At 39.5% G+C, this 14,409-nt stretch overlaps 2 protein-coding genes across 3 annotated transcripts in view; one reads left to right on the top strand and one right to left on the bottom strand.

The window, feature by feature from the left end:
- The window catches only part of CMSS1 (cms1 ribosomal small subunit homolog), a 230,219-nt gene that overhangs the window by 120,941 nt on the left and 94,869 nt on the right, over positions 1-14,409 (top strand). The gene's annotated exons all lie outside the window — the stretch shown is intronic.
- Positions 1-14,409, bottom strand: part of FILIP1L (filamin A interacting protein 1 like) — a 191,428-nt gene that overhangs the window by 119,165 nt on the left and 57,854 nt on the right. The window lies entirely within an intron of this gene.

The raw sequence follows: 14,409 nt of genomic DNA, 5'->3' as shown, positions 1-14,409 counted from the left end.
TTCAGATAGTTCTGAGATGCTTATGTTTTGTCATGTGTTAACAACACATATATGTTTGTTTGGGGTTTTTTAAATAACAGTTACAGTATCTGGATATAGTATTTTTTCCAGCATGGTAATTAGCAGATAGTTGAAATGGATCTTGCCCTGAGATCTGAGTGATTATCATCCACTGTGTGTGTCTAGGCATATGCAAGCACATGCATTGGTTTTGTTCTCATTTTCTTTAATGGATCTGGCAATATACTTGGTACAGAAACAGTCAGGCCTTGAGGAACTTACGACTGACAGGAGCATAATTTTTTGTTGTGTATCAAATGGCTGATGTAGGTTTAATTATTTTTTTCTGGCAGCTCTTTTCCTGACACTTACTTGCTGAAACTGGTCTTGGAACTTAGAGGAACAGCTTGCCTCTGAGAGTGATAATAACAGCTTCTCCATCACTTTGTCTTGTCATTAAAACTGAACGTTCACCCACAAGCTGTCTCACAGCTCTGAAGTTAAGGATTGAAATTGCTCTGAGAATCTTAGCCTGCAGTTCATGCTGAAGTGATCCTAGTAACCAGACAAGAGGGTGATGATGCCTGTCGTGAAGTATTGAACAGTGAGGTGGGACAGGAACATGTCTGCCTCTGGAATTGTCGGGAGGTTAGCAGATGGAAAATGATGGTACTTTTGAGTTAAAATATGTCCAGTAGCTTCCCCTTCCTTTGGCTCTGCCATGTAAAGCTGTTTAGTGTCACATAAAACCCCAGTCTCTTCAATAGCACCTGTCTGAAATTATTTTCTTGATACTGATGCCGAAAGCAACTGGATCACAACATACAAAGTACTTCAGCATAGAGATGGAGGTGATCAAATCTGGTACACAGGGGGTCTCATGAGTGTAAAGTCATGTGAATGACATGAAGACACAGAGAGGAGCACATCTGGCAGCTGCATAAGTTGAACAAGTCCTTGGGCACTGATTAATGGTGTGCTGGTTGCATACAAGAATTTACCACACATCTCTTGCAGTATTCTTCTACCCCCTCATTCCCACTTTCACAGCTGCAATTGTTCTCTGGCCTGTTCTGGTCAGAACAAGCAGGCTCAACCAAAAAAAGCTAAAGGAGCTCATCTGTGCTAGTCTGCCTTGGATGGAAATGAACACTCATGGGAGTGATCATGCAAGCAGCTCAGTTTGTTTGAGGAGTGTTGACCTTCCCTGTGGCTGTGTGTGGGGAAAGGGAGATGTGTCCTCTGAGGAGAGGTGACTCCTGGCAGAGGATGCACACTCACAGCCAGTGGTGGTCTCTGCTCAGCACATGGGGGTTGCAAAGGCAACCTGTCTGACAGGTGACACACAGAGTGTCACCTGACTCCTGTCTCTTGGGCTGCTGACTTGAGCGGGGTTAGCAGGGAAGCCACGATGCAACAGGTCAGAGCACAGGCTGTATGAAAGTCGCTGCACACCTGAAGGCAGGCTGCTGCACTTGCTGGCTGAGATTGAAAATAGCCCAGCTTTGGTTTGGTGTTTGGCGAGACCGCTTCTGACAGGCACAGTGGAAGGTGTGCCCGAGTAAAACTGTGGCTCATTATTGATTGTATCTGGAATTCAAGAGGCAGTGCTACGATGATTCACATTCATTAATTAAATAACCAGCCCCATCCTGGGAGGCAGGTTTAGAGAGGAGGAAATGGAGATTAGTTGCCTAAAGGTGCAAAAGGGAGTCTGCTTCAGAGCTGAAATTAAACTTTGGCTCCCAGCATCGTGCCTCTGGAAATTCCTACACTACTCAAGTTTCATGTCAACACTGTCCAATTACAGCACTGTAATTTAGAGCAGTTTATGAATCTGTATCAGTAGTGGATAAAATTTGCATAAACCACATCCATTAACAATAAAAGGACTGCTAGTAAATAATTAAGTAATAGAAAGATCACACCAGCAGTAACATAGATAGACTGGCTACAAAAGGCTACTGCTTCTTTTTATCTGGTTTCTACTGAGCACTGAGAAGTAAATGTATTGCCAGACCAGTGGCCACCTTGTTCTGTATCTCATCTCTATCTGTAACCATTAGCCACAAAAAGATTACAAAACCAAGGCAAGTTTTCAGTCATGCTTCCCCCCACCACCCCTTATCTAGCTGATTTTGACAATTCTGTTCAAATTCTATTCTGAAATCTGTTTTCAGCTTTGAATTTTGGAAATGATGCATCATTGTGGCAACATATCCATAGTAATCTGTCTTTTCTTCTGAACTCTGTGACTAAGCACAACCAAGCCTCCCTCATACACATTTTGTAATCACCATCTGCTAGTGGTATGTTGTGGTATATATTTGCATTTGTGAAGTGTTTTTTTAATAGCAGGATAAATTCATCTGTCCACCATCTCAAGTCAAGAAGAAATGAGAAATGTGGTGAGTCCAGTTACACTGTTTGTTTGTTTATCCATTTTATAGAAGAATTAGTGGTTATGGAAACTACTAAAATACTCTTCCTGTAGAGATTTGAAGGGAGATAAGGAAGGCCCTTATAAAATGTGGAAGAAGTCACTGTGTTTTGTGTTTTCTTCTCAGAGCTTTGTCGTTTCCTCCTTGCCATGGGTAGGCCTATCACTTACGTTAGCATGCTGACATGCTTGCACTGAATGGCTTTTGGATTCATCATAGGCCATCCGATCCACTCAGTAATCTTTGAGAAAAGCCTTTTATGGCTTTGTTTGTAGATCTTGTGTAAGCATTGTTCTTTAAGAACAACAGCATCGTAAAATGGTTTTATGAAAAATGACAAAAATGGGTAATCCATTCAAAATTATTTTTTATAAGATTTAAAAATAGAAGTTGGGATTTTTTTTAGTAGTTATTCTTTTTTTATGTATGACTGATTTAAAACGTTGAAGGAACAAGGGAAATCAGGAAAACAAATTTCCCCTGGTTTTCATTGCAGGCATGTGGGTCAAACACCCAGCATGTTGTTCTCGGAAGAAACCATTTCGTTTTTCCTAATGTGGACATGCAGTACTAAAGCTTGCTGGTTTATGACTGAGCGGTACTAAAATGCTGTTTATTGTCAGTCTCTTCCCATCTGAATCGTGTTATTCAATCCAGATTGTCTTTGAAACAACTGTCAGATGTGCAGTATGGATGGACACTGGGAGAAACCAATGGATATTAGGCACTCTGATGCTTTTAATTGTTTAGGCTAATCACTCATTTCACACGTGGAGAGAAAATGCTGATTTCTGTTGTCTCTTTAGATTTACATGTCGGATGAAGAGTATAGCTGGTTTTTTGTAAGAAAAAAATAATTATGGGGAAAATAGTAGGCTTTTGCTTTGCTTATGCTATGCATTTGGAAACAATGTTGAGCTGGTGTTATGCACCACCTTTGTAACTGATGACTTTGTTTGCTTGAACAAGCATTTTTCTAGGTAACAGTGACATTTGGTTTCTTTGTTCCCTCATCCAAATTTTACCAAGGAAGAGAAGAAAGAAAAACTTCCTGGGTACCTTTCAGGTGCTGACACCCTCTCTTCCTGCAATCAAATATACCTTGATTTCTCATCTGCAAGTAAATCTGACTTATCTTGGTTTCTCATCTGGAAATCTAAGGCATGGGCTTCTCATTCCATCTGTTGAATCAAGGGTTAGTATCAGCTTTGTTGCATCGTGACCTGACACACATTGTTTTGTCCCTTCTGAATCTCTCCCTTTTATGAAAAGTGCTTCCTTTCCTTTAATCCCTTACTTTACAAAGGTGATTGAAACCTGAAGAAAGATCTTGGTAGCTGGAAATCTGGGTTTTAGCTACAGGGGGTAAATCTGGTACTAGATACTGCCTCTTTCCAAGAATCTTATCATGCCTGCAGTTTGAAACGAATTTCAATAGCTTTCATATGATCCTGTATGGATGAGCTGCTGATTTATTTTTCTTCTTTATAGACCTAGTCTTTATCAAGGATAAGTCATGAAAAATCAAAGAGCCATACCAAAGAAACAGGATTTTCATTTCTGTTTGGAGCATGTGCCTAGTCATGGTTGTAAAGGTTCTTTTTTCAGTTCTTCTGTTTTTTTTTTTTTTTCTTTTATAAATGCATGGCTAGAACATCACATATGTTGTAATACTTTCCATTTGCAGAGCCCTCTGTTTGATGATTGCAAGCTGCTCTGTAAACATTTTTAAGTCTGACAGTAATTTTTCAGAGTCTGGAGCCTTCTCCCATTTTTGGTGGGAATGTGAGTAAGTGATTTGTTCGGGGTCACCCAGGGTATCAGCTGGAACACAGTGGTAACATGGACCTCAAACTTTTTGCTTTCCTGATGTCTTTATTGTATTTTTCTCTACATTATATAGTGTAGTGCAACATATCTAGAAAATAACTAGGAAAAGTTTTTGGGCTGAAAGTACAGTCTGGGGTATAACTTGAGTTTGGAATAAGTAATTATTACTTTCTTATACATTTTAAAAATAATGACTGTTGAGAATAATAGATAAACTGGATTACAGTTTCAGTCTTACGATGATACTTCCTTTTAGATTACTTTAGATCATGCACAGACACTACATATGTTTCTTACATGTAAACTTAAGTTTAGGATAATTTTTAAAATTCCAGAATAGAAAATGTTAGGATTAGGAGTTTTGATCTATATGGTATTTTTCTTGTGTTTTGTGGTTAATTTTTTGTGAGTGCATGGGTTTTTTTTCCCTGTACCCCCTTCCCACACTGGAGACAAGTGCAGTCCTTCCACTGCTGCTAAGTGTAAGCAGATCTTCCATACAGCAAAGGTGATAGGCAGAGGGCATTTTCAGTAACTGAACACAGAAAATAATTTCAGTTCTTGGTATATAAGGAAGATCTTGTGGAAGAATCTTAGTCTCCCTAATAAAGAGGTGAACTTAATAATGAAGTTTTCTTCCCTTTCCCTCTTTAGTTCTGGTAGTTTTTTGTGGATTTATTTCTGTTGTTGTTCCAGTACTTCTGTTTATGAACAATATTATGACTTCCAATAATATTTTTGTATAGATGATGGTATTTTCTATATATTAAATAACTTGAGAATTTCAGGTTATCCAACCATGTAATTACAGGGTGTTTTCATATTGCTTTTTGTGGGTATTGTAGCCCCCTAAAAATGAGTTCTTCGAGGGTGTTTAATATATTTTACAAATATGTGTCAAATGAAAAATTAGTTCAGTTACCACTGGTATTCAGTAAGGAAGAGAGCAGATGTGATAGTGGTTTGGGAGGCAGCTGAGGTAACATCTGGTGGAAGTTTCCCTAGCAGCAGAAGTAACTACACAGATGCTAAATGTTTTTTTTCCCCAAATTCTGCCCAACTTTCCGTATGATGTTTGTATGTTTGTCACTAGAAAGGACACTCAACTCCCCCAGCACAGACTTATATTTGAAGCAGTGAAAGTTTGCCTGTGAAGCTCAGAAGAATGATAAGGAGATTTTTGGAAATGCTTTACTTAAAATTGCATCAGTGGAACAAGAAAGCTTTTGGCCATTTCTCTCCTGCATCCGCTAATGACCATATGTAAGGAAGTCTGTACAGGCTTGTATTAAAATCCTCTATATTTCACCCCAGATCACAGGCACAATTTTACTAATTTACAGCCATCTCTGAGCTATTAATGTATATAGAAACAGCTTCAACTTGGCTGTTACTTGTTCTCAGAAAGTTTGAATTGTTTGGGCTTTTTTTCATAAATGTTCTCTATGTGGGAATGTGAAGAATTTTTTTTCTTATTTGCATATATAAATGGGTTTTAGTTAGATTAATTGCTGAGACTGGAAAGGTAACAAACAATTAATTTTACTGTCTTCTTTTGCTCCTTCTCTTTTTCTCTTCTTTCCCTTCTTACCTACCCCCTCTGCTACCAGGCTGTCGTCTTCTGATAATTCAGCCTCATTAAGGTTATGATAACAGCTGGGAATGTTGCAACACATAGATTTTTATTTCTTTCAGTACCATCTTATCACAAGTATTTTTTGACAGCTTATCAGTCAGCCATCACACCTCTGCAAGTCACATTAGCTCATTCCATCAACCAACAGACTGAGAATAGACATTCGTAGGAATTTCAGAAACAGCTGCAAAGCTGTCTGGAGTCCCAGCAGCACAGTCACATGTCCCAGCCTATGTGTGGTCAGAGGTTAGGTACTGCTGGGTGCACAGTTTCCATTCAGAGTGCCGTGTTGATGGGGAAGAGCAGAGACTGTCTGCAAAGTTTCAAGGTTGCTCTTTTCTCCATGGCTTAAATTGGCCATTTAAGTTGGTCAGTGTCTAATGAAGCCTGTGAAGAGCCTGCTGGGGGCTGCCCTGTGGTTAGAGCTCATTTCCAAATACCCTGTCTCCTTTGATTGGCCTGAAGGAAAACTGGTTGGTGGTAGCATGGGTGGGATAGAGTGGGATGCCCTCTGGCACGACCATGAAGAACTACCATAGACCATGATGGTGGTGTCACTTGAGAAATCTTGTTTAGAGTTTCGCCAAGAGTGCATCATTTGAAGCTCATGTTGTCATGTCCCTTGGAAGACAGGCATGAGTGTAAATTCCTTTTAAATAGGCTTGGCCTTCATGAGTCATGAATGTGCCACTTCATAGCTTTAGCTTACCATGGTGATTGGAATTGGCCGATTACAATTACTGGGCGGAGCCTCCAGCAGGTGCTTAGTGGCACCCGTCTGTCTCTTGAGTGCTGCAGGGTTTTCCTGCCTGGCCGAGTGAAAGGAGGAGATTCTCTTCTGTTTATTAAATGATATTTTAGATAAATAGTAGTTTGAGTAGTTCTCAAATGTGTTCACCTTTATTCTTGCTATGAAAATCCATCTAATCTTGTGGGACTACAGCACTTCAAAATTACAAGTTCTGTATCATGTGTTTTGAACTCTGCGTAGCTGAGAAATTTGGGCTACCATGAACTTTCCCCATTGCCCCCAAACGGAGGAAGAATAGGGTGATGAAAAGCCCTATTCTTGGTGTTTGCCATCTGAAAAGTGTTATGCTACCCTCTGCAATAATTGTGTCTCATGGATGTATTTTTTGGAGCTTTTGATTTCTTTTGACTTTCTTCTGGTTTACATTTTTCTACTTTGTGTTTTCTGATGAGTAATTCCAGTATGTTCTCAAAACTTTAATATGAGGAGTTGCTAAGTAAAAGGAAAAAACTAAACTTTTATATAGTTTGGTGAGTTTCACTTGCCAGCAACTTTAGCCACATGACCAATTTGGGGAGGAGAAAGAGGGAAGCAACCTCCTCCTCCTCCATGAATTCTTAATTATGATAAATGTGTTGCTGTATTATTAGGAATGTAACCTAATGGCCATACAGCTAAATATTTACTCAGTTGTTTATTTAGTACAGCTTGCTTTCTTTTCAACCTACACGTTTCTTCTTTGCATCCTTTATTCAACTGTTTGGTCTTCCTAAAGTCAGAATCTCAGTATCTGTGATGTTAAGAGAAACTGGAGTGTGAGGTCAAAATTTCCATTACATAGCCAGTGAGGAATTTCAAGGAACAATGCCAAAATCACTTAAAAAAATAAATTTACAGGAAAGATGACTCATCAATCAACAATTACTGTTCTAGAAAATAGAATTAGTTGTATATGTTCTGGGTACAGAGAGGGACAAAATGCCCCAGGCCTGACAGGCAGAGTTAGATTAGGGTGATTTGTTTGTTTGTTTCCAGAGATTTTTACCTTGATTTATGCTTCTTTTTTACCCTAAAAGGAGGACCCTAAGGAGCACACAGCTTCATATGGCAGGAATCGTGACCTCTCAAATCTAGAAAAAAAAAAAGGATTTTCTGTCTTCTTGTTGCTGGTACTAATTATCTAAACAACTAAAGGACAAGGACAGTCTCCTCCTGTGCTTAGCTTCTCTTGTAACTTAACCTGAGGCCACCTGAGAGACCAAAGTACAGCCTTTTGTACTTGATGAGAGTGACAGACTTCTGCTTTACTATGCAGTAACATGAGTGTAAAAAAGATGTGATAAAAGGCATAACAAACAGCAGGCAGGAGTGACGACCCTTCTGAGAGGGACATGTTGAGCTGTGGCAGTGTCTCTGGGGGAGTGCAGCAGGCCAGCTGCTTGTGGCTTTTTGTGTTGTGCCAGCCCTTCAGTGGGCACTTCCCTGGTGCTTCTGGTTCTTCCCTCTCCCTTGAGCTACGCAATCTTTCTGCTGTGTTAACTTTGTATGTGAGGAAAGTAATGAGTGCTGTGACTTTAAGGAGATGGCACTGGAGATGAATCTGACACATCCCATGGTTCTATTTGTAACCTTGTTTGCTTTCTCCTCTGAACAGGGAAGGAAATGGTGTAATCACTCACTGCCCCTCTCACAGATGATAGACTGGATAGTTAGCAAGGCTGATGTGTCTCCCTAAGGGAAGACACAGTGGTTCTGTAAAGCTTCCCTGGTGATGAGGCACTTCATCAGAACAGAGCACCAACTAAAGGTGTGACCTCTGACTGCATTGCTTTTTGGCCTTAGAATGAATTCAGTCAGTAGTGTAATTATTTGTAAGTAGGAAGCACACTCTTGAACCCTGCAGCGTATACATTATTTTTACAGATTTTCACTTGAAGTCCCATTTTTTCCTGGAATAATAGTGTGGCAACAGTTTTGGGCACGAGCAACTTTGCAGTGCATGCGTTTTGAAAAGAGATGTGTACTGCAAACAAAATCCATCTGTAATCTGTGGTTTACTGCATTTAAGCTTGATGCTTCTCTGTATGAGAATTCTGAAGATGTTATAGTATATTTTAAGCTGACTTCATTTCTTGAAGGAGATAATGTTTGCAAGTACACAGGCTGCCTGTTTCTTCTGGAGCCTAAACCTGTCAGAGTCATGGGGACATCCTCTCTCTCAGTACTGATGGGTAGAGTGTTACAGGCAGAGGGTAGCACTTCTCAAATTCAGTAAATTTGAAAATACTTGTGAGAAACATCTGAAACTCTTTGGGTTAGAGAATCTGTCATTGAACTATTCCCTGTTTCCCCCCACTGATATCAGATGCATTTACAGCACGACACTGTGGGGCTCAGTGAGGGCAAGTCTGTGGTGTGTGCTGATGCTGGAGCCCCTTCTGCAGGATGGAGTTCAGTGCAAGTTAGCAAACAGCTTGTTGTGGTTAACACAATTGGTTGAAGAGTCCTTTCAAGGGGTAAGTGGGAGTGCTGAAGAAATCAATGCATTTCTTCATCCCATTCCCTTTTTCCTTCAGTTTTGTCCCTTCACAGTTTTTCTGGGTTTTTTTTTCCATTTTTTTATAGAAGTGGTAGTCCAGAGAATTGGATCATGGGTAACATATTTGAATGATGGCCACAATACTTGGAGCTTTCAGAACACAATATGAGGCCCATCTCTTGGCTTAACCTCATCCTCAAGAGTGATAAGGAAACGGACCAAAACAATTTCTCCCACTTTTCCTCAAGAAGTATTCCCTTTTAGCCTTAGAGACTGGAGAGCCTAGCAACTATCTCTGTGTTTTATTTTCCTTAAGATGCTGTGATACCATGGTGACGAGTTATTAATAAAACTCCAGGCAGATGGAGAGAGCTTTTAACTGAGTAACTTCTTGGTTTAGTGTGAGGGTTTTTTTGGTTTTGTTTTGTTTTTTGGGGGTTTTTTGGTTTTTTTTTTCAGTTTCCATGCATCTGAGAATAACCAAATAACCATATATGAACAAATGGCATGATTTGGTCTGTGCAGCAGAGCAGCTGAGCGTTTAGCACAAAAATACGACTTAATCTGCAAATAAATCAGAGCAGTCTTTTTGGTTAAATGTCAAAATTCCATCGTGTTTATGGAGGAGCAAATAAGTGGAAAGCACTGCATGCATTATTTTAAATTTTAAATGTATGAACATAGTGAATTGGATCTGAGATTTTTTTCAGATTTGTTGCATTTCTGAACATATTTATGAGCTATTATAAGTGCAGTAACAGTTTCCCATACAGCACAGTGCTCTGCTTCAATGGCACTGACTCAAAATTCTGTAAGTCTTTATACTAATATGCAGTAATCTCTATAACAGTGACACTAATCCTCTCTTCTAATATGGAACTTGAGTAAAAAAACATGTGAAATGTAAGCTTTAAAGCAGCTTTTGGGAATTAGTAGTTTATAAACCCTCCATTAGTCATCTTATACCAATAGAAATGTCTTTATAATAACAGAGCAACAGGGTACTCACATTTAGGAAAAGCAGTGAAGCCTGAGGCTTTTGCTTTTTTTTTTCTTTGTTAATGTGTGAATGGCATTAATTGCATAACACAAGCAGCAAGAGATTGGTTACAAGTCGTGTAAAAATTATCTTGTCCTACCCAAATGATGCATCCTGAATCTCCTGTCAAATTTTAGTGTCCCGCAATCAGTTAACACCGTGCTTACATGGCAACCTTGCAAGCTTCCTGAAATTCTCACTTATCAGCTGCTCAGATGCCGATGGGGAGAAAAGCAGCCATCTCCACGAATGTTGAAAGCTGAACAGAACATTTCTTTTTAACATTTCACTTATTAATTTCATGTGATTGCACTTATTGAAAGAATAGACCCTTAAAAATCTCCGACTGCCTTGACTTGCAAAAAATTTTGTTTCCCATGAAAATTTTGTGGCCTTGAGCAGGAATTAAACTGTGGCTGTGAAAAGCCCCGAGTAAACAGATAAGACGAACCATTATGTGCATTTGTGATGTCTGTAATACCCAGTGACTTAGATAATGCTTACACTTTAAATGCATTGTCTGTGGGAGGGATTGTCTGGGACAAGTATATTATTTCAACAAGGTACAGCCCTGCTTGGAAGCCTGTCACTGTTGGGGTGGGGAAGGCGGGTGTGTTTATTGGGTGGACAACATCTAGGTTGTATTGGGCTTATTATCAATCCCACTGAAATTTCATGGGATGGTGTAACTCAGGAGGGTAATTCTGAAAATGTTTTCCATGATAACCGTATTTCTCTCCTTTCCTCTTTACTCTCCATTGTGATAATCATGTCTGTTAAATGAAATCCATAATCTGAAAATTGCCTTGAAAAATAGACATCAAAGCCCACTGAAGAACTGAGAACAAAATGTACATGACCTCTCAACTGAGGTATTTGTAAAATATAGGTGAAGCATCAAGAACTACTGTGACATTTTATTCCGTATGGGGATGTAAGGGATTTTCTAAAGCATTCCAGCAGAGTGAGACAACCAACAGTATTTCTGCTGTGTTTGTGAGGTACTTAATTTTTTTTTTCCTTCCAGGAATGCTTCTTCCAAGTAGAAACCTTTTTTTTTTCTTTCTTTTCTTTTTTTTCTTTTTTTTTTTTCATTTTGGGGTGGTTGTTGAGTTTGTAGTCGAGTTTGTTTTTTAACAAACAAACAAGAAGCAAAACAAGCTGTTCCATCTGTAAAATGCATTTCCAAAGAAGCCTTTTTAGTAGAAAGATGTTGGAAAAGGGTCTGTCTTGATGAAGCAATTGTTGGGGAAGCTAGAAGAAGAAACATATTGCATGAACACATTCCTATTTTCTTTGGAGCAGTGATACTCTTACGCTTTTGAGGCTTCACCAACTCTAAGGGTAAAACATTTTTTATCTAATAAACCCATCTCCCTTTGAAGAACCTTTACCTATGAGGAGAGTTTTTTTCTAGATTTAACCTCAGCTGGGGTTTTGCTGCTTTTGTCTCTGGCTGCACTGTGGGGAAAAAGAATGTAGTTTTGTTGTCACTATTTGAGGTTGGAGTTGTCACAGGTGTTGGGCTGGGCTCTGTCCTCTATGCCAGGCATCCTGTGGAGCTCTGTTTTGTTGCAACTCCTCCGTCCCTGCTTTATTGTAAAGAACCACACTGGCATGTTGCTTTATCATAGAAAAAGGGAAGACATTTGTCTCAGCGACCAACTAAGTGTAAATTCGAGGGTTTACAGTGCAGTACTGGGCTGTGCAAAACACTCAAGAGAGGTGGCAAAGAATACAAGACATGACAGAAAGATGCTGTCACACGCAGTGGAACTTAAACGTGCAGCAAGAAATGAACTACATGTGGGTTATGGTTGGGGCAGTGGTGTGTCCTGTGGTTTTAGGTGTAATATTTTTCTTCTCTTGAAGTAAATTACTTTAGGAGAAGCCATAAACCTGACAAACCAAAGGAAAAGTTTGGGGAGGTCAGGCATCATACCCAAGAATCAAAGGACTGGGTAGTGAACACTGTGTGACTGAGGAGTTCTTCCCATCGTATCTGAATGTGAATTTGGTGTACAGGTAGATGGAGGCACCCGGTGGAAAAACAGTTTGTGATAAGATTTGGAATATTTTTTCCTACAACTCATTATTTCTCCAGTTTACGAATTGCTTCACCATATTTGGGATCCTAGACACTTACTGCCCGATAAGGAGAAGTTGTTACTATTTATAATTTGGGGTTTTATTACTCAGGCTGCTGTGATGTCTAAGTGCTTCTGTAAGGAAGAACGTAATATGGAAGATAATATAAACTGTAAAACTAATGAGGGAAGTGCAGTAGAGGTGACATTGTGTGTCTGCTTTGCAGACTGTGTTTTGTTCACTTTAAATTTCTGTTCAAGGAAGCAGAAAACCATTGACGGTGTGGTAGGCAGTGGCTCCATAAAGGCATTCTGTAGAACAAGCAATAATGCTAATGAAGCTTCAGTGCTAGTGCAAATGCACAAATGAACTTTTAAGGTAATCAAGGAAGCAGTGCATTCATTAGTTTGATAGAAACATTAGGCAGTTTTATTAAAGGTGTAACTTGAAGTGCACCAGACTGATGTTAATGGCATGTAATAGTGGGCATGTATGCTTTTGTCTCACAGCCATCTCCTCTATCTCTTACTAAGCTGCAAGATTGCTTCTCCTAGGACTGTTGATTTCTTTTATAAAGAGCAGGAGCCGTTCTACCTTCATCTTTTACATTGTACTGGCAGCCAGCAAATTCCAAATGCAAACCTTGCTTTAATTTTCACCAATGTGACATAAACGGACATTGCACATAAAAGAGCGAGCCATTGCATATGGCTCCTGGTACAAAGAGTATTACAGTAACAGAAATGCCCTGGTCATAAATTTATGTGAATGGTAACCATGTGTCTCTGAATGCCTCCTGTTTCTCATTCGAGTTAAACGTTACTCTATCAATACTTGCCAGATCTCTTGCACTCTCATGTCTCTGCAATTCTTTTAAGCCTTTTGATGCCTTGCAGTTTTTGAAGTCATCGTATTATTTTTAAGATCCTTAAATTAGGTCATAACAAAAATATTTCTATTTATCTAATCCATTTCCCTGTCTTCAGACTGTTTGGTGTACTGGGGCATGTAATAAAGTAGAGAGATTTAAATGGCTTACTTCACTATGAGGAGAAAATGTTATGAAAATCACAAGTTTCCTTTAAAAACCGAAGCCTTTTCAACTGACTGCAGGGTGATGGGAGGGGCTGTGAATGATTAAACTTCTTAGCAGGGGGTAGGATTTGTAGGATGAAGAGCTACTGAGTCACTATTTCCAGTTTTTGACCAAAAAAAAAAAAAAAAAGGAAAAGGAAAAAAGAAGCTATTTCTGTACTGGTGACTACTGTGTGTCAAAAGAGGAGTTAGTGTATTGTGTCTCTTAATAGTATTCCAGATGCTTTTGTCCAACTCGAGTTGGAATCCAGTAGCCAGCCGGTTGTCACCGCTCATGGGGGAATGGAGGAGTTGTGCAGGTTTTTTTTTAAATCACCCCCATTGCCATCTCTTGTTAATCTCATTTGCTGTTGGCCAGAACGTTAGCCCACCTCCCTTAGTGCTTGTGTCTGTCCTCTTGTACAGAGATTAGGATCCTACTCAGGTGAGGGAGAGCAATCAGTAATTCCCTCTTTTGCTGGGAGTTGCAGCCACACTGAGAACAGATGATATTCACAGCTTGGAATCCAGGTACAAGCTTTTGAGACACTGCTTTTGTCTTGGAGTGACTGTCCATCTAGCATCACCCATGCCCTGACTATTTAGCAAACACCTTTTGCTATCAGTTAGGTGCTTCTGGCTTTGTTTTCAAGTTGCATTTGTTCAAAACAATGAGTAGAGCTCCTAAGTAAAGATCTTGTTTAGGAGACAGCAAGCCGATGAAGCATTTTGTCTGGATCCTGCTTATTTTGAGATAAGCAGTGCTTTCTGAAACAAAGCCTGACAGTATCCAAGATCCATTAAAAGCACCCACTGATTGCTTGCTTTTTTTTTTTTAAAAAAAAGGTCTTCTGAAACCACATAATCTTCTGATATGTCTCAGAACTATTCAAATGCTGGCAGCCAGCATAAAGCCTTTGCCTGATCCTAATCTCCAGAATGTAACAAGCATCATTGCCTAGCTATTTTCAGTCAGTCCTGTGTACTGCACATCTAAAATGACAATAAAAC

Source organism: Empidonax traillii, unplaced genomic scaffold, assembly GCF_003031625.1.
Source record: "Empidonax traillii isolate 1590-97213 ecotype Southwest subspecies unplaced genomic scaffold, ASM303162v1 scaffold1067:size500408, whole genome shotgun sequence".
Taxonomy (NCBI): domain Eukaryota; kingdom Metazoa; phylum Chordata; class Aves; order Passeriformes; family Tyrannidae; genus Empidonax; species Empidonax traillii.
This window is presented reverse-complemented; position numbering and strand designations above follow the sequence as displayed.